The following is a 26,671-nucleotide window of genomic DNA, read 5'->3' on the forward strand; positions in this document are numbered from 1 at the left end:
TGCACAAGAAACAGAGGGCCAGAAAAAGTGAAATGAAACGTTTAAGGTCACAACTTTAGCAAATGGAACAATCAGGTTTACACCAAGCCTCCAAACTCCACATATCTAGTTCTTTCCCCAGCTGTTTCCCAGAGGTGGGGATGTAGGCCCTGGCTGTCCTGGGAACTGGGCGGAAAACATGATGAACCTTGGAGGAAAACAGGCTTTCAACTCAAGTCCTAGCCCTGCCACTTAATAGCTTGGTGACCTTAAGTCACTTCATTTTTCTGAGCCTTGATTTTTAATTCCGAAAATGGAGATCATAACATCTACTCAGAGTGTGGCTGTGAAGAGGAAATGAGATAACATATGTAAATCTCCCACCGCAGTGCCTGTACACAGTAAGTGCTTCATAAATGTTGGCCAGTATCAGTTCTGTGGAATCAAAGATGGCTCCCAAACACAATATTAGCTTCTCTTTTGTAGGTGCTTATTAAGTGTCACACATGGTGCTAAGCATTTCCTATAGAAGAAGGAATCACTTCTAACCATCCCAGCCTCAATGAGGGAAGGAATCGATGAAGGGGAGTGTCTTTTATCAGTCATGTTCGCCCTTGTTGAACTTTGCCCTATCTGTGTAACAGTTTTAAAACAAATTTATAGCTTAGTTTTGTCCTAAGCAAGAACACTGTGAAGTATTAGCTTGGATGTGCTAGCTATATTTTTCTTATGCACATTAAAACATACATACTCTTCATTACAATTTAAAAGTGTTATTATTTAACATACTCAAGAAAAAATATGAGATAGAACAAGATTAGCAAAAGGTTGATCACTGTTGAAACTAGAGTACATGGGGCTACACCATTACCTCTCTAATTTTAGGTATCTGTGAAATTTTCATAATAAAATAGTTTTAAAAATAAAATAAAACACAATTTTCAAACCTGGAGGTGGGGGAGGGGAATGTTCTTTCACAGAGACCTAAACTTATCTCACATTCTTCAGAGAAGCAACTGTCACACCTTGGGAAACACTGGCCCATGATACCCGTGAGAAGGTCACGGCACAGGGACAGACACTCAGGCTTCTTTCTATCTCATAGGCTGCATCCTCTGTGCTTAGAACAACTGGTCACACAGATAAATGCCTGATTAAAGTTTGCTGAGTCAACGAATGAATGATTAGTACTATAAAAACCGGCATAATCTGAAGAGCCCCTGTTGTTTTTCTTTTACTGCTATGCCATTTGGATTCCATTACTGTGAAAAATATCTAGAAAGTTTCCATAAACTTCCACAATCACATCTGGTTGGCACTGGATGCTTTTTGCTAAATGAGATCAAATGTATTGTCTGATGTTACTTGGCTACTACTGGTTTATATGTATTTGGTCAAAGAACCTCTTACCAGATGCTATTAAGAGTAAGTTTTATAACCCTTTGTCCCAAGTGGCTTGTTCAACATCAGTCTGGAAAAGGAGGAAGGGGCGAGGTAATCTCAGGAGCCAAAAGTGAGTCAGTGTGCTCTAGGTGTCTGACACTTACCAGCAGGCCAGCACCGACTGTGCCTGCTCTAAGCTGCTCTGGGACACATCCTCTCCCACTCACACCTACAGCCAAGTGAACCCTACCACACTCCACAGACACTCCTCTGAAACATTCTGTGATCAGAGTCTGGTACCAAATTAGATATCTCAGTTAAAGGTTGAATACACTAGAAGGTTAAATCTATCCAGTAGGATAGAAAGGCCTTGGCAGGATCACTTTTTGTGTATATAATTAGTTATCCTAAAAGACAGTCATAATGTGCTGTTTTATTATGCAAAGCTGTTAGTACTTTGCAAAATACTGTTTCAAGTTATAACATGATTTTTTTTTCCTTTGCTGGAAGATATGAGCTAAATTTCTATTAAATATTCATATACCTTTTGAAACACCTTATGTATTCAGTGTTAACTCTTTTGAATATAGCAACAATAAAAGAGATTATATGACTAACTTAAAGATCTAAAATAGCAAAAACTATTTTTTTTTAAGTCTGAGAAATCAGAGCAGCAGTTCTACTTTGCTGCCATAAAATACAAATACAGAAATTAGGTTTCCAATCCCAAAATCTTTTTTCTGGAAATAGCTTTCTCTCTTGCTCATAGAATGAGAACAAGCCATCACATCATTTTTATGGATCTTTTTCAGAAATGAAGTGGTTCAAGAATGGTTAGAGGGACTTCCCTGGTGGCGCAGTGGTTAAGAATCTGCCTGCCAATACAGGGGACACGGGTTCGAGCCCTGGTCCGGGAAGATCCCACATGCCGTGGAGCAGCTAAGCCCATGTGGCACAACTACTAAGCCTGCGCTCTAGAGCCCGCAAGCCACAACTACTGAGCCCACGGGCCACAACTTCTGAAGCCTGCGCACCTAGAGCCCGTGCTCCGCAACAAGAGAAGCCACTGCAATGAGAAGCCTGCACACCGCAATGAAGAGTAGCCCCCGCTTGCCGCAACTAGAGAAAAGCCCGCATGCAGCAACGAAGACCCAACCCAACGCAGCCAAAATTAAATAAGTAAATAAATAAATTTATTTTTATAAAATGGTTAGAGAAGGAAGCGGATGCAGGGTTGGTGGCTCAGCAGCCTCTAATTAGAGTAGCGCCATATGATGCACAGTCTGATGCTGTATTAAGCCAGTGCACTTGTACCACCTGAGACAAAGCTGAGGATCTGTTTCACATCTTGTTGAGTAAACCAAACCCCAAGTATTTTTCCAGGGAAGTGATTAGAAGGTAATTGTCACTTTAAAAATTCTACATGGAAATAAAGTCCAAATGGTCCATAAACAAACGAAAAGATACTCAATCTCACTTATATTGAAGAAATTAAAATTAAAATAGTACTTTCTCACCTCTTTGTCGGTCTATTGACATAGCCTTCTAACTGCTCTCCTTCTTGCAGATGGAGCAATCATCTAAAAACAAAAATCAAGTCATGTCCTTCCACTGCTTGAAACCCAGCTTCCCAGTTCACTTAATAGTTATATTTAAACATAAATTACATCTTTCTTTAACCTAAATTGTATCATTCTGCAACTATTTGCATTTACAATGTCTTAGAAATCTTTTCATGTTAGCACATAGAGATCTGTCTTTTTAGCTGCTGCATAATATTCCATAGTATGGCTAAGGTTCACTTAGCTATTCTCTAATTAATGAACGGTTAAATTGTTAACAATTTTTCGCTGTTATAAATAAGGCTGAAATGAACGTCCTATAGCCTTCTTGTCACTTGAGAGTGTTTTTCTAAGGAAGATACTGAGAAGAAATTTTTTTTAAAAATGGCTACTGCCAAGTTGCCTTCCAAACCAGCTGTGGGGACACCCCACCAGCGGAGTGTGGGAGACCTACTTACACCTTTGCCAACATTTGCTTCTAGATGTTCTGAACTGTTCCGCTGTCTAGTTCCGTGACTTGTATCACTCTTTAATTCCAGAAATTCTTGCCTTTAATTATCTCTTTAAGTACTGTATCCCTCCCTCGTCTCCTTTTCCTCCTGTGAACGGTGGAACTTTAAATCTACACTTCGTTTCTTCATTTTCCTTTCGCACCTCCCACCTCTTCCGCCCTTCACACTGCACTGCGGGAGAATTCCTTGACTCAATCTTTCAACTCACGCATACGCACTTCTTCCGTAGCGTCCGTCCGTTTCCGCGTGGGTTACGCCCTCTCGCCCTCGGCGCTTCTTCGTGGCTCTGCCCCCGACGTCGGGCCGCCGAGACTGGGAGCGAGCGCGCAGGCGCAGCCGGCGTCCAACCAGGAGCCCAACTGTGGGCTTGGCCCTGGCCTCACTCAGCAGCCATGGGAGCGTCAAGGCAGCTCCTGCGCTCCGTGATCATGGGCGCCCGGGGCTCCGGCAAGAGCACCCTGGCGCTGCGCATCATCAAACACTTCCAGCTGAAGAAGTTCTCCAGCGGGGACGTGCTCCGAGACAACATGCTGAGGGACACAGAAATTGGTGTGCTGACCAACACTTTCATGGCCCAGGGGAAGCTCATCCCAGACGACCTCATGACTCGGCTGATCCTCCAGGAGCTGAAAATTTTCACCCAGTATAACTGGCTGTTGTGTGGTTTCCCCAGGACACTTACACAGGCTGAAGCCCTGGATAGAGTTTATCAGGTACACCTGGTGATGAACCTAAACGTGCCCTTTTAAGTCACCCGGCAACGCCTCACGGCTCGCTGGATTCATCCAGCCAGTGGCCGCGTCTACAACCTCGAATTTAACCCTCCCAAAGCAGTCGACGTGGATGATGTGGCTGCAGAGCCTCTCATTCAGCATGTGGATGATAAACCAGAGACACTTATCAAGAGAATGAAGGTTTACGAAGACCAAACAAAACCGGTCCTGGAATATTACGAGGAAAAGGGAGTGTTGGAAACATTTTCTGGAACAGAAACCAATCAGATCTGGCCCTGTATGCATGCTTTCCTGCAAACAAAAGTCCCACAGAGACACCAAAAAACTCAATTACCCCACGAGGAAAAATCCTTGTGATTAGCAAGATGAGCAGAACTCTTCCTTTCTTCACATGGAGTTCCTTGTTCTAAGACCCCACCATGAATGAATTCTTTGAAAATTATTAGTTTCACTTCTGTGGATTTTATTCGGGATACTAAGGATATGCCAAATGAGTCTGATACTAAGATGTGTCTTTTGGGGACTTCCTTGGTGGCGCAGTGGTTAAGAATCCGCCTGCCAATGCAGGGGACACGGGTTCGAGCCCTGGTCTGGGAAGATCCCACATGCCACGGAGTAACTAAGCCCATGCGCCACAACTACTGAGCCCAAGTGCCACAACTACTGAAGCCCACGGGCCTAGAGCCTGTGCTCCACAACAAGAGAAGCCACCGCAAGGAGAAGCCTGCGCACCACAACGAAGAGTAGCCCCCGCCTGCGCAACTAGAGAAAGCCTGCACGCAGCAACAAAGACCCAATGCAGCCAAAAATAATTAATTAATAAAAAAAAGATTTGTCTTTTGAAATTGTCTAGTGTGTTTTATCCAGCTGTCTTCTATGAGTGTGCAATTCAGAAACATTAAAAATGTCTAAACTTTAAAAAATTCTTTTAGACCAAAAGTACAAGAGCAACTGGTAGCAATCTAACTTGTGTTCAGTAAGAATAAGTGATTGGTAAGGTTTCATATTTTTCTGGAAAAGTAAAAAATTAACATTATACTAATTTGCAGAAAGTATTTCATCAGAAGCTTTTGTGTAGCCAAATACCAAAAAAGACATTTCTAGCACAGGGGATGTGGTTTTGTGAGATGCTACCTCTATAAAATTCCAGATAAAAATAACTGGATTTACCAATCCACTGCAGAATGTGAGTTTACTGCTGTCTTTAAACTAAGAAACCTATAAGCAGGCCGTATGAGCTATATTACTTTTGTTGTTAAACATACCTTCAGTTTACTCAGAATTTTCAATTTGCTATAAAAAAAAATTTAGGAAAGTATTACTTTGATATGATTTGTTTTCTTTTGAAAATACGTGTTCACTGAGGGATATATAACACGTTAGAAATTGACATTGTAAGTTCTTGTACAAGCACCAAAATTGAACGAATTTTCTTTAATGGAAAATGTAATTGACGTCTTATGTTTTCAGATGTTACTGAGGTTAAGAAACGTGTTTTAGGGGACTTCCCTGGCGGTCCAGTGGTTAACACTGTGCGCTTCCACTGCTGGGGGCATTGGTTCAATCCCTGGTTGGGGAACTAAGATCCCACATCCCACATCCCACATCCCATGCGGCCAAAAAAAAAAAAAAAAAAAATGTGTTTTAGGATCTACTTGCCAGTCCTCTTTTTGATCGATATGCCTTGGTGAGTAACAAAGTATTTTAAAAAGAAGAATGAATAGAAAACTTGTGATACCGCATAAAATAAAATACTGTCCTATCATTAGGAAATAGAAATAGATCAAGCATGCCTGGTGGGAAATTTCCTTGACAGAAATAACCATCATAATTAGTAAACAGATGTGGCAATAGAAAGGCTTTATATGACAGGACCAGGAAAGTAACTGAATTTGCTGAAGGTGGAGTTCTTTATTCCTGATCAAAGAAGTTGATACCTGCTGGCGTTTGCTGACATCCTATCTTAAAGGGAAAAAATCTTGCCAGTGTGTGTAATCTGAGAATGAGTGCTTATGTACTGTGCCCTGGAGTAGTGGGGCAGTATGAGAAATGGAGGAGAAACCAGACTATATCTTAAATGATATATTTATTTTTATTTTAGTTGGTGCTAAATCAAATGAAACAAGTCCTTGTACAAGCTATTACTAACTGCCTTTGAAAAATTCAGCCCATCTTACTCCAGGCACTTAAAATGCAAATACCAGCAAGTGTTTCTTATGTATTTGAGGGGAAAACTTATTTTTCTTTCTTTTGATTTAATTTTTCATTCATTGTCAATTTTTCAAAATGGACCAAGCCTTTTAAAAATTACAGAAAACACTTCATTCTTTAAAATACTTTCTATGTCTTATTTGAATATTGTTATATGCTTTCCAAAAAGTAAACTACTAAACTTATGAACTATCACTAGTCACTAGGTTATAAGACATCATTAGTCTTTACTATAATAAAATTAAATTTCAGGAAAAATATCAGTTTCATCTGCTTATTCAGTTTTTTATTATAAGGACCAAATTTTAATCTCCATGACCTCCAGTTGATTTATTTGTGACTGCTCTATCCTCACACATCTATCAGAAAAATCTACTTATGCTTATTCTTAATTCCTGCTTTGCTTGCTCTATCATTTATCTTGCTTGGGTGTTGCTAGTTCATCCATCTTGTTGAGTTTGTAATCTTTTGTAGTGTTGGTCTTCTTCATATGCGTGGTGATCTTGTCTCTGTAATCTATATGGTTGAGAGTCTCCATTAAATTGCATTGTCTGTCAATGAGTAGTCATCTTCTTGGGGAGATTGCTGGTCTAAATTGTCCTCTGGCCTTTTCTCAGGGACAGTGAAGAAGGAAAAGCCACTGGGAGAGATTTCTCTGGTGTGTTCAGGTCTGGTGCCCAATTCCCCTCCTCATGACACAGAGCCATATCTGTCTCATCTGGGCTCCCTGGCCATGACTCCTACCTGGAGGCTGACACTTTGTCACTGCTGTTTGGCTCAAGAGCAGATGGAAAGGCATCAGTAGAGGATGAAATGATGGTCCCTCCTGCAGCAGTGCCCCAAGGACCAAAGTGTTGATTGTCCTTGTTACCCGCCTGCTTCGGGCGTCCGCCACCTCTGGGGATGGAGTCTTGCTGCTCCTTCACCTTTTTGACACTAGTCTTCTGTACACATTTTAGATTGGGCTCTGTGTTTTTGCATCAATCCAGTGAACATCCCATACTTTAGGATTTATCCTGGTTTCTGGTTCACTGAAAGCTTCACTTCTTACTTAGGATCATCAGTCAAGGCCCTTGCTGCAGGAATGAAGATGCTGGATGATATACTTAGTCCACCACCCTGAAATGGAACCACATTGCCTCGTCCACCCTCAAAATTCATAAGTCATCAGGCCGAGAGCTATGGCTTTCAACTCTGGCTGCACATTAGAATCAGCTGGGAGCTTTAAGACAGAACATGGACACCCTGGATATTTTTATTTGGTTATCATGGGTGGAGGCCATGGTTATTGCTATGTTTGTTGTATTTTCAAAGCTCCCTGGCTTTTGTAAACCACTACCTTAAAGCAGCAGAGCTGACTTCCTCTGAGAGGGCCAGCCTTCTAAACCGTTTTCAACAGAGACTCAGAACCACCTGGCAGTCTCACCAGCTGGAACATTCATCACAAAAGGCTCTGCCCTCCTTGTCGTATTTTTTTCTCCCACACATGGAAATATTTAAGCAATGGATATTTTATCATTATTTTATCATTAGTCATCACCATGGATAACTAACACTTTTCATTTTACCTGTGTTGTTTATCAAATGCCACATCAAATGTCATTCTAGTTACTGATTTTTGGAAGCTTGCTTACATAAATATCTTTCCCTGTGTGGCCAGTGGGTCGAGCTCTGATATCTCTATTGTATTTAAACTCAGCTGGTGATGCTCATTTTTCAAGTATGCAGGTTGTGAAACCAACTTGCAATGAAATCATGATATATTTGTTTGATGTTTTCTAGTCTACAATAGCTTTTGTTTAGTTCTAACTAAAAATCTGGGAAAAAGCCAATTAAATGGATTCTGAAGATGAAGTAACCCAAAACACAATGCATTTCTCTAAAAAACAGCTAAATTTTCTATTAGTAATTGACATAAACTTACATAAACTGAAACGGGAACATGTTTATGTGCAATTGTGGGATGTCATTATTCTCCAATTAGGCCTATGATCATGGTCTTGTGAGATCCTTGCACATTTTTGGTGGTTGACCATCTAGACAGCTTTACAGTGATGCCTTCTCCAGCAAGGAATAGGAAAACACCAGGTATGCAGAATGAAATGAGTTTGAATAGAGTGCAGGTGGGGAGTAGGTATTAGGAAGAAGAAAAGATGGGGGATGTGTATAAGAGAACTTTGAATATTATGACACAGTAGGACTGCTCTCCTTTCAGCAAGCTGAGAAAATCTTCATAATGTCAGGAGATTGGAAAAAAAATATTCAAAATTGGTGGTGGTGGTGGAGGACTCCAAAGGGGTTAGGATTACTTATAGGTAATGAGAATGTGTGTTTAGTAAAGAGGAGGTCAGGCCATGTGGATACAGAATTTGGCTACTGTCAAACTGTAAGGCTTTGGGAACTTATCAGATATCCCACTGAGCCACTGTTGCATGGATGGCAAAAACCCACCCAATTATGATTATGGGTAAGAGAAGAAGTCACGGGGTGAAAGAAACGAGGAGGAAGTAAAGTTAGATGTTGACTGGAAAGACGCTGGGAGGAGAATGGGAAATTGTCACTTGGCGGGACATCGAATTGGAGGGTGGAATAAATTAGAAGAAAATCTTTAGAACTAAGAAAGAAATTAGAAAATATTGGCAAGAGAATTGACAGAATTGTTATAGGAAAAAAAAGAACAGACCCACACTCAGAGGGAACGAGAGGTAGTTCTGCCTTCTCAATATTTTTTTTCTCCTTATAAAAAAAGAAAAACAATGTCTACTATATCCCTTGAGCACTGGGACATTGATAAGAACCATTAACTCAGGTAAGTAAAGAGGTCCAGGTAAATTACTTTGAAGCAAATGAAGTCTTAATGGGGTTTTCATCTAGCAAGAATAGGACTCACTTCCTGGCATTATTACCATTTGGAATGGCCATTTCATGGGGCTCTAACAGGTGGAAACGTTGCATGCAACATGTCTCCAAATGTGATCATTTCAGAAATCATTTGAGAACTGGTGAAAAGCTTTAGCAAGTGTAACAATCCTAGAATCTTCCTTTACTTAGTCTCCATGATATTGCTCTCAGAAGTTAACAAATTTAAGCAATAAGGCAATCAGATGACGTATCTGTATGTACTGGGAGCTTGGGCTCAGAGGTAGCCTTTACAAGTGATGACAAGGTGAGATTCAGGCTGTATATAACTACCATCTGACAGCAAAGTTTTCAACTATATTGTAGTTTGTTAGTAGCTCTCTTGTTACTTAAAATGTCTTCCCAAAATGCAGTAGGGAGGGACTCTCAGGACCTGGAAGCTGTAGTGACTCCTGAGTCCCAAAGAGATGCCATGGGCCAGCCAATGCTGCTCCCACAGCTGTGGGCACCAGGGGAGGGAAAATGTCAAGTTCTCAAAAAACAAACTAAAACAAAATATAATTTCAAAAACAAATTAACACAAACAAAAAAAACAACAAAAAAAGCAGCAACACATAAGAAAAATGTGAGTCCCTTTCAGGGACACTGTCCTGTTTGGATGACTTTCTGCTTCTGGACTCTTGTTGGATATGCTACTGTCTTTGCCTTAAGCAGAGTTTGCCTTAAATCATGATTTGCAGTGTCAAGAAAGTACAAAAGCCCTCCTATTGTCCACAGGGCCTTCCTCTTCTGATGATGGTCACTAAAAGGGGGACACATTCTTCTAATATTTCACAGTTAACAGTAAGGCTTAGAATCATCTCGGAAGACTTAACACAGTGACTAATACTTATTCTAGGATAAAAATGAGGGATATAAGAGGGCAGAGAGAGTGATGGTTGCCTACAGCATGGATGGTGGTGATATGGGATGTGAAAGCTAAGAGCGAGGTCAAGAAAATGGTACAGAAAGGGAAGTTGAAGGATAACCTTCTGCCACATATCTGCCTAGGGCAAGGCTGGGTAGAAAGCAAGTATTTTTGTTAGTCCAGCAAACCTTCCTCCTCGCCCCCTACAGAGTGATCTCTCAAAGTTTTCTCTGACACAACAGGCACCTGCCACATGTAATCCTTGGAAATTCCTAGCTTTTCTTGCACCAGTATTTGCAATGTTTCTAAACAACTACTTCCCCTCCTCCTTGCACTGCAGAAAAGGTGTCCATTCCGTGCCCTGATGCATTACAGCTGCAGATTGCCTGGAGTTTGCTCATCACCACATGGCCTTTTCAAATCAGAAGGCTCCTTTCCTCAGGTCTCACGTGTGATTGCTGATAGTCATGTGATGACCCTTTCAATGATCTAACATGGAATAGCCAGCTGAGCAGGAAGGGCCATGGGTAGCCGTAGAACTAAGCCGATTGTCCTGTATCAGCCTGAGCTATTGGTTAAACGTTCACATGACCAACATGAGAACATGTTCATACAAGTGTGTGGAGCAGGGGAGGGTTCCTCATCTCCAAACACATGTTCTAAAAGTGTGAAAATCCCTAGCGTGCCTCAGTCTTAAGCTCCATTAGTGAGCTTGTGCATTCTTAGGGAACCACACACTGTAGGGTTTATTAGGAAAGCCCGGCCACAAGTAAGCGCCTGCCTCACGTCCAGACATTTGGTAAAATCCACTTGCTCCCACCTCCCTAAAGACACAGCACGCAGCTGTATGTGGGGATCACCAGGGCCGAGCTGAACCAGTCAGCTCAGTGGGTTTGCATGCTCAATCCGACCCTTACAACAGCCAAAAGGAGCCTCACCAAGCCTTTGTATGAGGGGTCGCACTCTCCCTGGGAATAAACTCGATGAGTCCTGTTGTCTTTGGACTGCCCCGCCCACACTCAACACGTATTTTAGACAGCACATGACTGACTCACAGAAGAGAGCAAAGTACTGCACGATGGCTTTAAAGCATGCTGCACACCCACTTCCATGGGCAACAGCCCCAAAACACCCAGGTCTCTGAGTGCCGACCGTGAGGACCCTTTCCCCTCCTGGCATCTATACACAGACCCAGTGAGTGAGGTCATCAAAATTCCGCAAAAAACAAGCAAATATCTAAAACTATCTCCCGAACACACAAGTTGACAACTTGAGCGAGAAGGTAGGAGCAAAAAGTCATTTATAGCTTGATGTCTCCATGACATAGTTAGCTACGCCCAGGTGCTGGGGTGGGGTGAAGCCTGACAGAATCCACATTAACAGGGGTTCGGAGGCCGCCGAGGAGGTGTGTGGAGGACCTTTTTAGAGGGGCCAATGGCTCCAGGTGAAGGCATGGAAATGAAGTCCCATACACGCCAGTTCCCTTCCCCATGGCATCTTGCCTCTGCTAGGTTAATGCTCAGAAGTTGTTTTACCGAAACTCGTTTGGCAGCTGGGTCTGAAACCCACTCAACTTTGCTCAGATAAGTTGTGTATTGTGTGAGGGTAGCAGGGAGAAGAGAGAGTGCTCACTCTATGTATGAAAAAGTCTTGGGAATTCAGGATAACTAATAAATGAGACCTCAGAAGGGACAGGAACTGGGATCCCTGAGAAACCCTCCACGGCCAGAGCTGAGCTCCCTTACTTAGCACAGGGGTCACAGGCTCCAAAGCCTATGGGGGTCCACACACATGAATCAGTGGGTCTAAAACAGAAAAGTGCTCGTCACTCAGGCTCAGGGTCCCCAGTGCAGCAAGTGGTTGCCCTGGTGCCTCAGCTTACATTCCATGTATCTGTTTCCTTATGTTCCTCCAGCATGTTGGCAGTTGTAGCTATGTCTCCGATTTCAGAAAGAGTCACTCAGTTGGTTACTGGCTTGGTTAGGGGCCATTCCTGGTCCAGTCCCATGGTGGGTAGGATGGCCCTTTCCAGTAGTTGTAGGTGAGGAAGTATGTGTGGCAGGTCAACTGGGTTACCTCTGTCGACATTTCCAGATCTTGCTTCCTCTTTGGGTCATGTTCTGGAACTGACAAGGAGGCACAGGGTTTGTCTAACCTGGACTTTCTGAACCGTCCTCAGTAAAAGGAATGAGGAATGACCAGAGGCTCTGTGAAAACTTCCCAGTGTGCTCAGAGGGGGACTCAACTGACAGGTCTGTAGCTGGCGCTTCTCCCCCGGGCAATCACCTGAGCTGTTCCTGCAGCCAAAATTGACTCCTTTCTCTTCTTTCTTCACATTTCCAAACTATACCACTCCTCCTTACTAGTAATGTTTGTTTGGAAAGAGGTCTATGCCTGATGGCCTTTCCTGTAGGAAGAGTTCCAGAATATTCTCTCCCCAGTAAGAAAAAAAATTGGCAGGTGAGCTACTTGTCTTCACCTAGTTCTCATGTTCCGACATGGTGAAAAGGGCTGGCAGTGCTGCATTTTTCTCTGCTTGCTTGGTTCAACCACATCATTTGCCTTCTGATCCAGCATTTTCCAAGTCTCTGTAGACTCCACTCAATCTGTGTATTAAGAAAGGCAACATTTCTCAGTCTTACAAAGATTTATTTTCAAACATGCCATTTCTGGAAGGTGGCACCAATGTTCTTTACTGCTTTTTCTACCCACCCACAGCAGAGCAGAGAAGAGCCCCCTGATTTGGGGGCAGAACTCCTGAGTATGAGTCCAGCTCTCCCTTTATTCACTGCTTTGGAAGTCTTTAATTAGAGGCAATAATGGAACAACGGCAAAAATAAAACAGGCTGACTCCTTAGGATTAGGGGAGGAATTATAAAGCCCCTAGGAAAATTTTTCTAATATTCTACCTTTCTGAGGAAAATCCTAGACCAGGAATTCATCCAGGCTTGGAGAATACCTCTAAGAACACATTTATGTTTTCTAGTCCCAATCTGTTTTCAACTCCAATACTTGGGAAAACTACAAGACACCCAAAAACTCTAGAGTAAGCCCCAAAGCCTTGGTTGTGGTCTGGGAGCCTGTGATCTCTAACATTTCCGAGAAGGATCATATACTGGGGGTACATTGGTAGTCCTCCTTCTCCCTTTCATTTACTACCGAAAAAAACCTTGAAGCTAGGCAGTCTATGCCAGTGTAGGGGGTATGTAATTGCCTGTCAGCTATCCCCTCCTGCCTCTGATAGATAACAACACACTAATTTTCCCTTGAAATTCCCCTCCCATTCCCCAGTCTGGTGTGACTGGCTCCAGGCCTGGGTACCAGGTCTGGGCCTAGAAGATCACAGGGGCAGTGACTGGTTCAGAGGTGGGCATGTGTCCCAAACTGAGCAGTGAAAATCAGCCCTGACATTGTTAGAAATATAGAGAAAAAGGTATTTGACCCCAGGATTGCTAAACTGGTAGATGGAACCCTTTGGTAACCCTTTACCAACATGTAGGGAATGCCTGACTGTGCATGAAACTAACACAGAGGAAAGCAGGGCTGAGGGAAAGAGGCAGTGACAAAAGTCCTTCACGTACTGTTGAGAGCCCTGTGCCTAACTGTGCCTGAGATCACCCACCAAACATTCAGGCATGGATTTCAAAACCAAAATGGTTGGGACCAATACACCTGGTCTAGTGACAAATTCCTAGACCCCTCATTTCCCCCATGCTCCTCCCTTCATCTCTCAGACTTTATCAACTCATATTAATCTATGTGAGAATCCATCCCTGAAGCAGCCGTGGAACTTGCCATTCTTTAGACATGAGTTTTCTTGATCATCCTACGGTAATCCTTTCTGGTTCACGGGGTTGCCAAGGTTCTGATTTTATCATTAAAGTATGTGGTCAGGAACTAACCTGACCACATATATAACCTGACCATATATAACTAAAATTATATATATATACATATATAACTTATACCATTTCCCGTAGAAATAACTGTTCTAAAATTGAAAACACCAATTGTGCGGCTCTTGTGGGCTTCACAGGGCCTTGAGATCCCTTGGAAACAAATGTCACCTCTTCTGCCATCTGCCTCGTGGCACATGGCTGTCTTGCTGCTGTCTTCCTGCTGTGTTCCCATCCTGCTCTCGTAAGCAGAGCTCTGATGCTACGGGAAAATGTCAAAATAAACCTTTGCCTTCATTTGAAGCCTAAGTAAATAAACTCCTGGACATGTGCCAACTCCTATCTGAGCACATGTGACCTCATTCATCTGCAACAAACAAACAACCTGGTGAAATCCACTTGGAGGCCACTGAGAGTTCCCAGGACTGTGTGCTCAGTATCTGTTTCTGTCCCGGCACTGGTGGACAGAATCCCTAGCTAGCTCAGCCATTCCTGGGGAGATGCTTTCCTGTGTTCTGGTCTCCCCAATCCTCTGCATGGGCCTTGGGAAGACCAGGCCCTTGGTCAGTAATATTACATATTTATGGAAGGAGGAGAGCGGGGGAAGGAGAGGAGGGTGAGGAGTGGGAGTAAAAGAGAGAGGGAGAAAGAGGGAGAGAAGGACAGTGTCAGGGAGATGGGAGGGGGACAATAATACCTTTATTGTAACCATTTAAATTAGTACAGACTGAAATCAGTCTATACCTTACCTTAAATATTAGGATAATGATACTGAAGGAAATTTAATGAGTCAAACTCTTTGTGCTATTAATTTATAAAATTAGGCTTGGAGAGAATGTGTGCTATTAGAAGTAATTCTTTTATTAATATAAAGAAAGACTGTAGAGAGAAAATTCAATCTGTACAAAAATATATACAGTGACAAATAAAAGCCTCTCCCCACACCAACTCCCTGGCCCTCTCTTCCTTCAGTTAGCAGATTTTTATTTCCTTCTAGGTGAAAGAAATATATACATATATATATATATATATATGGTTATACATATACCATATATAAAAATTATATATATACATATATAACTTATACCATATATATATGTATATATGTATACAGATACATATATACATAATATATGTATATATAATTTTTATATATGGTATATAATTCATTTTTTCAATTCAATTTATATATATAATTCATATATATGGTACAATAAAATATAGTAAATAGATAAAACATACATATAATTATATAAGATCATATATAATTTATATATGGTATAATAAAATATAGTAATTAAATATATAATAATATAATTTATATTTATATAATTTACACAAGAGATCAAACTACACATGCTTCTTTGTAACTTACTCATTTTCACTGAATGATAAGAACTGAGGCTCTTTCACGGCAACACAGATCTCACTGTTCGACTGGCTCCCTGATACCCACTAAAGGCTTGTCTGTGTAACCAGTGCCCATGCGTGGATGCCTAGGTTGCTTGTAGTGTTTGCTCTTGCAAACAATACTATATCTTGGTGCATATCTACAGGGTGAAATCCTGACTGGAATTGCTGAATAAACAACTCTATACACTTTTATTTTTGATTAATGTTTTATTTATTAACAATAAACAATCTGTTACTTGTATTAATTAGCATTTAGGCTCTTTGCATCTAATTAAAAATCTAGAGTAATTTTGGCTTAACCACATGAAAGTATATTTTCCCTTTGAAAAATAAGCCCAGAGACAGGAAGTTCAGAGAGTCATCAGTGACCTAGGCTCTTTCTTTCTCTCTGCTCTGCCACACTGGGTATGTGACTTCCACTTTCAGTGGTCCTGCATAGTTACTGGAGCTCTACACCTCACACCTGCATTCCAGGCAGCAAGAAAAGGAGAGGGAAGAAAAGAGGGACACACCTCCTAGATGAGTCAGCTCCCTTTATAGAGCCTTCCAGAAAGTTCCACATAACGTTTCTTTTTTTTCTTTGTTAATGGGGGTATAGTTGCTTTACCATGTTGTGTTACTTTCCCTGGACCTCCCTCCCGCTGCCCCCCCCCCATCCCACCCATCTAGGTGACCACAGAGCACGGAGCTAAGCTCCCTGCGCTATACAGCAGGGTCCCACTAGCTCTCTGTTTTACACATCCACATAACATTTCTGCTTACATCTCATGGACCAGAACTAAATCACATGGCCACACCTTATAACAAGGAGGCTGGGAAATGTTTAGGCAGCAGTGAAGCCTGCCAAACAATTAGGGTTCAGCTTCTAAGGAAGGAAAAGAGAAAGGGGGCAACTAACTCCTCCCACACATCATTACTCATCTTGATAAATTCCAAAATGCTTCTTCTTTTCAATTTTTAGCAGAAAGAGCTGGATACATACATTTAAAACAAACAAAAAAGCTCCTCTACAACTCCCACCTTCTTGTGGCTCTGTTTCATCTCTCTATTAAAGTGGGCATTTGGATGTCTTCATCCTAGAGCAACAGCATTGTTCATCCATACAAGCAGAGCAGACACGTAGCTCTGAGAAGATTCTGGCACATGGCACTAGCAGCTGTCATCACAAGCAAGGCCTTGGCTCCGTGAATAACGAGTCCCCATGAACCCATCATCCAGCTCTAACAAAATTCAACTCAGAGACAATCTCTTTTCAGCTAATTCCTTCCCACTCCCCCATATTTTTTGGAGAAAACTCCAGTCATATGATTTCATCTATAAATATCTCAGCATATATCTCTAAAAGACATAGACTCTTAAAAAAATACCACAATGCCATTATCACATGTAAAAATAACAACTCCTTAATACAAGAAGTCAGTGTTCAACTTTCCAAGTCTCATAATTAACAATTTGCTTGAACAAAGAATCCAAGTAAGGCCCCTGTATTGCAATTGGTAAATATGTTTAAGTCTCTTATTTATTTATTTATTTATTTATTTTAACATCTTTATTGGCGTATAACTGCTTTACAATGGTATGTTAGTTTCTGCTTTATAACAAAGTGAATCAGCTATACGTATACATATATCCCCATATCTCCTCCCTCTTGCGTCTCCCTCCCACCCTCCCTATCCCACCCCTCTAGGTGGTCACAAACACTGAGCTGATCTCCCTGTGCTATGCGGCTGCTTCCCACTAGCTATCTATTTTTAAGTCGCTTTTAATTTGGAGGTTTCCAGCATAGTTACTGGAGCTCTCCATCTCTTGTTTTCTTACAATTAAAATAAACTTATTATGAAAAATTTAAAACACATATAAAAGCCTGTAGGCATTTCAGTTAGCAGCCGGTGGTCTAACTAGTACTCAAATCTGTCACCTTTTCTGCATCCCCAGCCCCCATCTCCCACCCCAGCCACCCACCCTGGTCAAGGCCACCATCATCTCTTCCTGGACCACTACGATGGCCTCCCAATGGGCATTCCCAGGCACCCATCCGTCTTCCACCTGGCACAAATTTGGTCTTGCACCCCTCTGCTTAAATAGAGTAAAATAATAAGATCATTCACAAAAAACTTATGATATTTTTTTCTTGCGTTGTTCAAAAACTTGTCTCTGAAAGCAGTTTCCAAGATGTGTCCTCCAAAAATGTTGGGTGCTCACCTGAATATATAGTATCAGACATCAAGTGGTGCAACTGTTCAGACAGAATCACTCTGGGTCTTGGTGCGTGCACTCTCTTTGCTAACCCTAGGGCTTCGGGAATGTCCTGGGGCTCATTAAAGTCCAGTTTCCTGGTTCACATTCTCTATTCTTTCCTGCTGTCAGATAGCCCTTTCCTGATTTGGTTTCTGCCTTCTGGATTTTTCCCTGCCCGCATGCCTCAGTGTCCCTGCTTTCAGCCTGCCTTGGTTGCTAGTTTTTAAACTCTGTCCCTAGATCCCAGCTTGGCTCTCCCCTTCCTAGCTTTGGACCTACACCGCTTCAAAACTGTCATTTCCAATAGGCGATACACACCTACTCCACCAACACACACACACACACACACACACACACACACACACACCCATCACCACCAGCAAAGACATGAGTTCAAATAATTTCTCCTTAATTGGCCACATTATCACCATACCTCATATTTCCTTCTGTCTTGAAGGAATTAATCGCGTAGTGAGGCAGTGAAATGGATAAATGCATTCATGATAGCAACACCCCTCCCCATGACCTGAATATAATAACAAATGTCCAGTCCAACATGGGGATCTGGTATTTATTTGGCTAACAGAGGTTCCCCAGGATGTTGAATGATCATAATTTACTGTATAATATATTATATATAATGTGCATCCAAACATAAGTTTAGGTGGGTGGCAAAGATGAAATCATACAGTCTTGTCTCGGCAGACTTACTGGATAAATCATACTTCTAAAATCCTGGGGTTGAATCAGTGCAGTAGCCAAAGGAGGGATGACAACAGAGGAACAGAGTTACTTTTCAAGTTTGTTCACGCTCTGCTTTCTTCCTCTGCTCTGCTCCCAAATGTTCTTGGCGTATCTGTACAAAATGATCTCCTAAAATAATTTTCCCTCTAGCAGCCTCTGTGTCTGCTCCCTTCAATGGAGTAAACGAATATCTTCTCAGTGGCTACCCTTTAGCTGAACTTTCTGCCTTCCAGAAATAGAGCTTGGCTCTGGTCAGCTAACCCTGTGCCCTGCAAACTGCCCCAGCAGGGAGGGGCAGGCTGCTGTGACATGTCTTATGTGAGACCCTCCAGGGTGGCGCAGAGCCCAACAGAAGCAGGACCGCGCCAGGCAGCGCCTCCCAGCTGGCCCAGCGCTCCCCGACCCCATCATGTGAGCTCTCGGCTGCTCAGGGTGGCTAATTTTATCTCTTGTTATTTCCACTACAGCTCTGGCTGCTACTTTACTAGCGAATCTGGGGGAAGGTATCCTTCTACCTGTTAAGTCCAGATCAAGAAAGAAAAAAATGTCTTGAACTGGCCAGAGAACTAGGACTGAAACCCAGTCCCCCCTTCAAGCAGTTGGAACGGCACATTTCAAGGGGCTGTCTGTGCTGCAGGCCCCATGGATGTCGGTTATTTAGGCACAGAATCTCTTTGAACTAGAGGGGACCTTAGTAAGCGAGATTGTCTAGTGCTACTCTCTCATAACTGTAGTTAAAGGACATCAGGGTAAGTGTCTAATAGACATTTCCACCTCCCCAGGAGCCCTTGCATGGAGGGAGGAAGGAGGGAGCTCGGAGAACAGCTGAAATGCACGTTTCTCCTCCAGTTCAGACAAAAGGCTTAATATGAGAGACTCGGGAAGCAATAGGAAAACTGAGATGTGGAGGTCACCTGTAGTTCTACTTTTCCATTCTATTCCTAGTTCCCATTTCTATGGAAAATCAGGGGAGGTGATTCTACAGATAACATTGTAAGTGCCATATCCAGTGAAGGCACATGTAGTTGAAAAGACAGGTGATCTGAAAAAATATTTTTCTCAAATGAATCCGTTCAGCTCCGTGCTTCAATTCATTTATCCATGCTATCTTTGGTAGGTTATTTTTAAATGCAAAAAAGGAAAAGGTCATTCACACAGACACGCAGTCTCACTGTCATAATCCGAGCCACCAGACCTTGCCAAAGGAAACTGACCACAGATCCCTTCCCCTGCAGGCCCAGATGGCAGCTCTGAGAGCAAGATGCTCTTCTGGAACCGGCAGCAAAGTCCTGCCACTCTTATTCAATTGTCTTGAGCATGTTTAGTTATGGAGCAACTTTCAGTGATGTCTTCACCTGCACATGTTAGAATGGCTCCTTTAATCCACGTATAATATCTACATATGTAGAATTAAGACTTCCTTTTAGACACCACATTTCAGAAACAACACTTTATAGGGACCTACAATTCACTGAGAAAAAAAAAACGACAAACAAGGCTAGAATCAGTACAGATACATGTTTAACAACTGGCTCTACAGAGAAATAAACTCTGATTTGTAGTGTTTGCCATTTTCCACACTGTTAATACTCCCACCTTGGCCAAGACCAAGCTAATCTAACTTGGCTGAATGTAGAGTTGGAAGGAGATGCACACAACTGGCTCCTGAAGGCAGATGCGAGCCAGTGCAAGGTGGCATCAGCACGCCACCGGCTGGAATGGTCAACAACAAATCACTTCTGTCCCTTCCAGGGCATCTCACTTTTCCTCCACCAGTACAGAACTACTGGTTTTATTTACTTTACCTTTGTCCCCCACAAAAGGACCAAATCAGGCCCTTTTTGGGTCACTGTTGTGTCTTGGTCTCTTAACTGCTCAGAACTGACTCAATCATCACTTTGGGATTCTGCTAAAGTCCAGACAACTTTGGGCTGACTTGATAAGAATCTGTGGAACCAGGAGAAGCAGAACAGTACAATGATTGAGAATAGGATTTAGCATCCAAACAAAGTGGTTTCAAAGTCAATTCTATCATGAAGATAAGCCAGGAGAACAACCCAATCAAAAAACGGGAAGAAGATCTAAAAAGACATTTCTCCAAAGAAGACATACAGATGGCCAAGAGGCACTTGAAAAGATGCCCAACATTGCTAATTATTAAAGAAATGCAAATCAGAACTACAATGAGGTATCGCCTCACACTGGTCAGAATGGCCAACATCAAGAAGTCTACAAATAAAAAATGCTGGAGAGGGTGCAGAGAAAAAAGAACCCTCCTACACTGTTGGTGAGAATGTAAATTAGTACAACCACTATAGAGAACAGTATGGAGGTTCCTTAAAAAACTAAAAATAGAGCTACCATATGATCCTGCAATCCCACTCCTGGACATATATCTGGAAAAAAAGGAATTCAAAAAGATACGTGCACCCCAACGTTCACAGCAGCACTATTTACAATAGCCAAGACATGGAAGCAACCTGAGTATCCATCGACAGATGAATGGACAAAGAAGATGTGGTGTATATATCCAGTGGAATATTACTCAGCCATAAAAAATAATGAAATAATGCCATTTGCAGCAACATGGATGGATCTAGAGATTTATCATACTTAGTGAAGTAAGTCAGACAGAGAAAGACAAATATCATATGATATCGCTTATATGTGGACTCTAAAAAAATGATACAAATGAACTTATTTACAAAACAGAAATGGACTCACAGACTTAGCAAACAAACTCATGGTTACAAAAGGCAGGGGAGGGATAAATTAGGAGTTTGGAATTAAACTATACACACTACTATACATAAAAAAGATAAACAACAAGGACCTACTGTACAGCACAGGGAACTATATTCAATATCTTATAATAACCAATAATGGAAAAGAATCTGAAAAAATATATATATACATATAACTGAAGTTGTGCTTTGTTGCACATCTAAAACTAACACAACATTGTAAGTTAACCATATTTAAATCATACTTTTTAATTCAAAAAATTTTAAGGTACACTAGGAGATTTAGGGTCTCACGACCTCTCCTAACCTCTCTAAATTGGAAAAAAAAAAAAAATAATACAACAAGCTCATTGGGAAGCTGTGAAAGTTAAGCAAGCAAATGTATGTAGAACATTCACCTCAGCATCTGGCACATGGTGCTCCATAAATAGTAACTATGATTATCATTATTGCTATTACTTGACCTGGTTTCTATCTCAGCCCTGTCACCGCCTCACTAGTCCATGGACCCCCCCCTCCTGAGAAGTGATCAGGGTACCTGCTTCTTGTGCAGCTGCCAGGAGCCACCAAACAGGGATCTCATGAGTCTCATAAGGCAAGAGGGCCCTAGGGTGGGACGTCAGGGTATCAGCCCCTGTGGTCCCGTAGCCAGGCATTTTCTGTTTAGAAGAAAGAGTGCAACAGACATTTCCAGCAGGAAGGCCACCGTCAATAAACAGAGGGCCTTTGGAAGTGGACACAGTAGGCCCGAGCTGCCAGCTACCCCAGCCTGAAGTTGGCTGCTGGGTAGGAGGCTTTCCCTGTAGTCACCAGTCCTCCAGGCCTGCTCTTTACCTAATCCTGCCTCTCCTCCCTCGGCCCAGTCTCTTCCCCCCTCATCCCTGTGCTGAAATTCCCCTGCCCTGCTTCCTCCCTAGGCCGGCCACAGGGGCAGAAACATCTTTCAAAGCTGATCACATTCCTTCTATTTATGTGTCACTGGACAGTTTTCAAACTCTTTTACATCCGTATGTATTTTGACCTTATCAAAAGCTGCTGAGCAAGGCAGGGCTGATCTTATTACCCTCCCTTCACACCTATAAAGAAATAGTGTCCCAGAGAGGCGAATGACTTGGCCAAAGGTAGGACAATGTTCGTGGCACAGCTGGCCCACCCTTGGCTTTAGGTCTCCCTCTACACCTATTCTTTACACTAGGATTCTAACCAAAAGCCAGTTTTCCTTTATCAACCCCCAAGCTGGACAGTAGCCCCATCCCAATACCTGCATCCCTAGGATGATGAATTCTCTTAGCTCTCCCCAGTCTGTGTCTGAACAGACTGTTCCCATACTACCTTTGGCCAAAGTATCTTTGTGAGCTTGACTAGTTGTATGTGATGAGAGCAGAGCTGAGGTCCCTGTACTTCCCTAAATGGACTCTTAGCCTTGTGAGTTATATAAAGGCTCTGGAATTCTCAAAGGGAAACCATTAAACAAACACTAGAGCTGGGAAGGACTTGAGGGATGACCTAGCCCAGCTTCTCATGGCACTAATGAGCAAATCAAGGCAGACAGCTTGAGGGACGTGGACCAAATTCCCAGACTGGTTAGCCAGTGGCCGAAGGGAGCCTAGGCCCTAGGTCCCCTGACTCCTTGTGTACTGCTCTTTCACCTTAGGCCAAGGCTGTTTCTTGACCTTCTAATCCTCTTCTGAAGACTTGGGATTTTCCGTTGTCTTTTAGGAAGGCATTGAAAAAACAAAGGAGGCAAGGTTGTAAACCCAAATGTGGAAAACAAGTACAAGCGCTTCCTTTACCAATGCAAGATCCTGCTGTTTCTTTACTCATTATGCCCAATGCAAGGAAGATTAGAAGATGTCAACTAAAGAAAATGACATTTTATACATAAAGCACTACACCTTTAAACATTCTGTGGTATTTTTCTTTAAATATATGTGAAGCCTAATTCCTAAACAATGAGATTTCCTTGTTCAAATGAGACCAAGTGTCTGAATGAGTGGCATAAACACCATGCTCAGGATTTCTTGGAATTTTTTTGGAATTTTCTTCTGAATTTCTTTAGCATTTTCTTTAGAGTCTTTGCATGTCTTCAGTGAAATGATCCTACATCTTGGTGAAACTGGATTCTTAGCACCTTCTCTAGCAAAGGCCACCGAAAAAAAGACTCCATTCTGCACCTTCATCTCTCCACTGTGGTGATTCAGAGAATGTAGACCATTTATGTGACCCTGAGTATTCTTCCAGCTCTGAGAAAACCAACCATCTTAGAAAATCTGTTGTGCTTTAGGAGAGAGACTCAGCTATGCTTGCTTTCAGGATCAAGAGAGCAAATCAGTCTCCCTTCAAGACCCAGATAAATAGTTCCAGTGAGGTTTGGTACAAAGTCCCCTTCCTCCCTCCTCCCAATTTTCTGGACTGCTTGCCGATACCAAAATTTTCTTTTAAAAATGGTAAGGCTGAGACTTGGCAGGGAGAGAGATTATCAAAATAGTGAAACCTTTCATTCTGCAATAAAAGATTTTTTTAAATTAAAGGTTGAGTAACCTAGTTAAGGGAGCGAGTAAGCCTTCACATAAACAAATTGTGTACATGATTTTCAGATCTTCCCTTGGTTTGGACAGTATGGAAAGCTGGCAAAAACAGAGAGTGTGAAATACCTTCAAGAGAAGGAAGGATGTCCATGGATGGTGGGAGAAAAGCCCTCCAGGGCTCAACCAGGACAAATGTAATAACGGAGAGGAGGTTTTATCGTAAAACCAATGAAGCATAAGCTCAGATTTCCTCAATTGCAGAAGGCTCCTTCTAAGGCTCTCTAGCTAATTTATGTTTATAAATTTATTTATTTTTCTTAAAGAAGTCCCCTTCTCCCGATTAAATATTCAGCCCCACAAAATCTGGGTGAGCCCCTGAGTGTGCCAGGTAGAGATTCTGGAACAGAGTTACACGTATAGGCCAGGCTGATGTGGGTCCTGGATGGAAATGCTCAGAGTTGCCTCTTCCACTTCAGTGTGCAAGAAGGACCACATCTCTCTATTTTCTGTGAATCAACATGGTTGCCACCTGGAAGCACCACTCTGCTGGGCGGCTGTGCGCGCGCGCACACGCCCACACACACACACACACACACACACCCCTGAGGAGGGCTGCTCTGTCCATACTGGAGGCACAGAAATTGCTGCGAAGACCGAGAACCTCAGAGCCTGTGTCCCCATCCCCTCAGGCACATCATACAACCATCTTCCTTGAGGATTAGCCACTTCCTTGGGCTCCACTGACAGGGAAGAACAAATCTGACTCCATAGTGGATCTCCTTCTTTTACTTTAATCTTTGTATTCTACTGCTTTTGCTACAAGTTAATCACTAAAGGGATGTTGCCTATAGCTTAAAGTATGCATAAGGGCCCATCTCCGGGAACCCTGCCTCCCAAGCCTGAGTGTCAAGCTAAAATACCTTGGTTTAGCTCACAGGAAACATCCTGACCAAGTCCACCTGTGAAGAGCGGCAGGAAAGAAGAAATTAACACATTCCCTCTGGAGTCTGGCTGGAACCAGGAAATATTTGCAACAACTTATCACTTTTTACCTTATCTCTTCAACTCCCCCTCTCTGCTCTATAAAAGAAACTAGCATCCAAATCCGGGCAATCTGGCTCTCTGGGACACTAGTCCACCATCTTCTTGGTCTGCTGGCCTTCTGAATAAAGCTGCTATTCCTTGTCCCAACGCCTTGTCGTGTTGTGTGGTGAGCAGTACGAGCTTGGACGCAACAACACTCCTGAACCAAACGACGGGCACACTCCCTCCTCCAGAAACCCACTGACCTCTTTCCTCTTCTGCTACAAGAGAACCTCCTCTCCACTAAGCAGCTTCCTTCAAGGCACTTGCTTCTTCTCTTTTCTGTTCTTTTAAGATAATTGTTTTGGTCTACTCTACCCAGAGTCTGAGGATGAACAAACCAAATGCATGGGGTAGAAGGCCCTGATCAGCAAACACTCCCAAGAAGAGAGGAGATTTTATGTTAGGTCCTTTTAGTGTAGACAAAAAAGGAAGAGTGGAAAGAAAACAGTACATTTCCATGTTAAAACAGAATGATTGTGGGCTTCCCTGGTGGTGGCACAGTGGTTGAGAATCTGCCTGCCAGTGCAGGGGACACAAATTTGAGCCCTGGTCTGGGAAGATCCCACATGCCGTGGAGCAACTAGGCCCGTGAGCCACAACTACTGAGCCTGCGCGTCTGGAGCCTGTGCTCCGCAACAAGAGAGGCCGTGATGGTGAGAGGCCCGCGCACCGCGTTGAAGAGTGGCCCCCGCTCGCCGCAACTAGAGAAAACCCTCGCACAGAAACGAAGACCCAACACAGCCAAAAATAAATAAATAAATAAATAAATAAAATTTAAAAAAATAAAAATAGAATGATTGTTTCTATAAGTCGGTCACATGCAGCCGGTCTTGCCTCCTCATGTCTCTAATGGCTGGGAGAAAAGGCTGTTATAAGCCAGAAGAGAAAGCCCTTTTTGAATTTAGACGGGGTGTGGAAGATACTACAGGTTGCATATAAAAGAGTGTTCATTTCTAGGCTTGATCCCCGGGCCAAGGAAAAACTGCCTAAGGGAGTACCCAGCGCTTTACATGGTTGGCCCAGCTCTAAACCAGGTTTGGTTTTCACCCTCATATTTAGGAGTCAATATTTGCAAAAGTGCTGCAAATATCACCTCAAGGAAATGTTATTAATGTGTTCCCGTGGCCTCGTTTTTATTGTTTGCTTATTGTTTTTCTACTCCAGGTTCATTGTAAGGAATCTTATCAGGTGGTTTGCAACTTGGGGTAGAATGGTTCACTGCTGAGCAAAAAGCCACACAGGCCCTGCTGAAAGCCAGACCTGACCAAGTAAACCCTGGCCTCTCCTTGGTCCCTTCATCAGCAGGATTGCCCCAGCCCCCAAGGGCAGGAGAACTGGCTGTGGGTATTTACGCAGCTTGTGGGCAACGGAGGTCCAGCCATACTGTAAACAGTTCAACAGAAAGAAATGTACGCTCTCTGTGTGAACTAGTGTCAGTTCTCTATTATGTTTGCTTGTTTGTTTGTTTTTGGTGCACGGCTTCCTGATCGCTTGAATCCATTTCACATTAATGGAACAAGTAAGTGCATAAAGGTTTCTTATGCTCAAAGATGTGATGAATCAGATCTTTGGGAAAGAGTGAGCCTCTCTTAGGGTTCTTCCCAAGGGCTTTGTGAACTCTGCGATACAAATCTACCTGAGCGTCTGCACTCCTGAGGACTGTAGCTTCCAGTTAAGGTCTGTGTGCCTCAAAGTTGCCAAAACAACACTCTCGCTAATGATGTTTGAAATTCCCCTAACCTTACCCAACTTAGTGCTAAGCACAAATGAGGAATCGAATAAATAGGCCTCTATTGATTCCACCTCTCTGTAGTCAGCTTGTAACTAGAATAGCCAAGACGAGAAATTACTCCTGAATCAGCTTGCTGATTCTGG

The 26,671-nt window shown here is 42.6% G+C and overlaps 1 pseudogene; it reads left to right on the top strand.

The window, feature by feature from the left end:
- The first annotated feature begins 3,828 nt into the window (after positions 1–3,828).
- LOC137758898 (GTP:AMP phosphotransferase AK3, mitochondrial pseudogene) lies at positions 3,829–4,527 on the top strand (annotated as a pseudogene).
- Positions 4,528–26,671: the final 22,144 nt, after the last annotated feature.

Source organism: Eschrichtius robustus, chromosome 2, assembly GCF_028021215.1.
Source record: "Eschrichtius robustus isolate mEscRob2 chromosome 2, mEscRob2.pri, whole genome shotgun sequence".
NCBI classification, from domain to species: domain Eukaryota; kingdom Metazoa; phylum Chordata; class Mammalia; order Artiodactyla; family Eschrichtiidae; genus Eschrichtius; species Eschrichtius robustus.